Raw genomic sequence first — 2,704 nt, 5'->3', positions numbered from 1 at the left:
GGCCCGGTGCCATCCTTCAGCACCCTCTGCACTCTCCTCTTCCAGCACAGTGTTACATCTCCACGCGCCAGCACTTACCTTGTCCGTGTTTCTCAAAACCACTGGCACTTCACAGACCTCACCAGGGCTGTACTTCTGAAACACCACCTCTGCTGGGCAAGGCTGAAGTAGGCTCTGCTTTGGCTCAGCTGCTGAGACCTGCAAGGAGAGGCAAGGGAGAGCAAGGAGAGAGAGCTTCAGCTGCTGGCAGGAAGATTCTGCTCTGATCCTCAGTGAAGTACAGACTCTGGGTGAGTGCATCTGCCCAGGTCACACTGGGCAAACAGTGGCTCTTCCACCTCTGCCCTGGCCTGGTCAAACACTCCTGGACCACACTGAGCAGGCTCAAGCCAAGCTGCTCTTTTGGCACCCCCCTCAAATATCACATCCAACAGCAAGGGCACGGAAAGGCTACCTTGTCATGGCAGGCTAGAGGCTGGACAATCGGAGGCAGCTTCTTAGCTCTGGCCAGCCTCTGCTTGGTGGTGAGAGACATCTCCTCCTGGAAGGCAGAGGGTGTCAGCTGAAAGGCAAAACACCAGCAAGAGCCTCAGAAATGCCCTTGCTCATAGAGCCTTTTCTTGATCACTTGCAACTGATCAATAATTGCTGATCTCATTGGCTAGGACAGTTCTGGAAGGCCTGGAAGTTACCTGCTGAAATACTTAGCATCAGTCAATGAATAATCCAGAGTGCAATGCACATACTCCAAGCACATGGCTCTGTCTCATTACCTTCTCCTGGATTTGATGGGACATGTTTGGGCATTTCTGCTCTTTGGGCATTTGTTTCCTCTTTAGTGTCCTTGCATTGAGGCAGTGACCTTTTCAGGAAGTGGGGAGCAGCTCTCAGAACTCCCTTAACTCCATCCCTGCACAACACTCAAAACTCACAGCGAGGATAGAGCATTGCTGGATGCGTCCAAGAGATCCAGGAAAGCAAAGTTGGACCAAGAGTGAGGTGCACAGAAATGTGTCCAAGTTGTAGCTTTCTCTGTTAATTAGCATTTGTGTTCTCCTTCTTGGCTCACAGACCACTCCACAGGAGAAACAAAAGGGTTCTCCTTGACAGAGCCTCAGCAGTGGGGCATCTTCAGTCAAGTGAGCTCCAGACAGGCAGGGACCTTTGTGGCCCTGGCTCCACTGCTGCCTGCAGGGCTGCATCTGTGCCCCACACAGGAGATGAGAGAGAGCAGCTGCTTTGGAACCTCTTCTAGCTGGGACCAGCTGTGTCTCCCAGGGCTTTGGGCAGAGTTTGAGCTTCTCCCCCTCCCTCTAATGCCCAAGGGCAGAGTGGTCAGAGCAGCACAGGTGAGTGTCCAGCCTGACAGAAGGAATTATTGTGGGAAAGGGCAAGGGCAAGGGCAAGGGCAAGGGCAAGGGCAAGGGCAAGGGCAAGGGAAAGGGAAAGGGCAAGGGAAAGGGCAAGGGAAAGGGCAAGGGCAAGGGCAAGGGCAAGGGCAAGGGCAAGGGCAAGGGAAAGGGAAAGGGAAAGGGAAAGGGAAAGGGAAAGGGAAAGGGAAAGGGAAAGGGAAAGGGAAAGGGAAAGGGAAAGGGAAAGGGAAAGGGAAAGGGAAAGGGAAAGGGAAAAGGAAAGGGAAAGGGAAAGAAGCACATGCTCAGGGCTTCAGCTTTACATTGACTGAACTTGGCCCGGTGGCACAGCCAGGCAAGGTGCTGCACTGTCCCTGCAGCAACACACGGTGTCCCTGCTGCACCAGGACAGCCCCCACCCACAGGAGCACTGTGGAGACCCAGAAAGTTTTTGCCTTTGCCTCTGAACCATGGACTGTGCATGCGCCTGGCTAAAATAAACATTTCTGTGAAACACCTGCAAAGGCCCTTCCTGCTTCTTTACCTGCTATCACCCCAAGCAACACCCAGATTGCAACAGAGCACGGCACAAAGGGGTGGGGAGGGGGTCTGCAGCTTTGCAGTGCTGCTGGACAACAGGCAGGGCAGGGAGAGGAGGGACACGAGGGGAGTTTCCAGCCTCAGCACTGCTCAGTGAGAGGTACTCACAGTCAGAGGTTTCTCTCTCTCTCTCAACAGCATTCGAGTACGAGGTTCTGCCCCTCTGCCCTGGAATCCAGAGGCCATTCTGGACAATGTCTTGGCTCGCCTGCAAGGAGCAGCAATGGAACTCTGAAAATCCAGACTCCCATTCACGGCACACCCAAAGGATACACTGCTGTTCCCAGGCTGTGGCATCCTTCAGAGTGAAGGACATGAGGCCACCTCACCCTGATTCATCATGAGACCATATTTAAGTGGCTGAGTTTACACTGATAGAAGTAAAACCCCAGAACAAATAGACCCTGAAGCATAACAGCCTTTTGCTTTGGATGCAGTCCCATGAGCCACTAAGACTTGTCAGAGCCTTGTGGCACTTCTCATCTCCCACCTTTTCCATCACTTTGGGAATCCCATTTTCCCCAATTATTAACCAAATCTATATTAATATTCACACTGTCCTTTGTTATGCCTTACAGTTTTTGGTGGGAACGGAAGGAGAGTGAGTGCCACATGGCTGCTTACCTGGCTAAAATATCTTGACTCCTTCAGATGCTCCTCAGACTTGTGAGGAGGCTGAACAGGTAATTCTCTTGAACAGGTAATCCCCACTTTGAGAATTCTCTGCTCACTGCTCAGTCTAACTGCTGGAA

At 52.4% G+C, this 2,704-nt stretch overlaps 1 long non-coding RNA gene across 1 annotated transcript; it reads right to left on the bottom strand.

The window, feature by feature from the left end:
- Nucleotides 1-91: 91 nt before the first annotated feature.
- Nucleotides 92-2,309, bottom strand: LOC306807170. Its single transcript, XR_013775648.1, has 3 exons — nucleotides 2,061-2,309; nucleotides 455-562; nucleotides 92-198 (listed from the first exon to the last, which is right to left on the bottom strand). It is a non-coding gene; the product is annotated as an uncharacterized lncRNA (long non-coding RNA).
- Nucleotides 2,310-2,704: the final 395 nt, after the last annotated feature.

The sequence above is a fragment of the Erithacus rubecula genome (assembly GCF_903797595.1).
Source record: "Erithacus rubecula genome assembly, chromosome: 12".
NCBI lineage: Eukaryota > Metazoa > Chordata > Aves > Passeriformes > Muscicapidae > Erithacus > Erithacus rubecula.
This window is presented reverse-complemented; position numbering and strand designations above follow the sequence as displayed.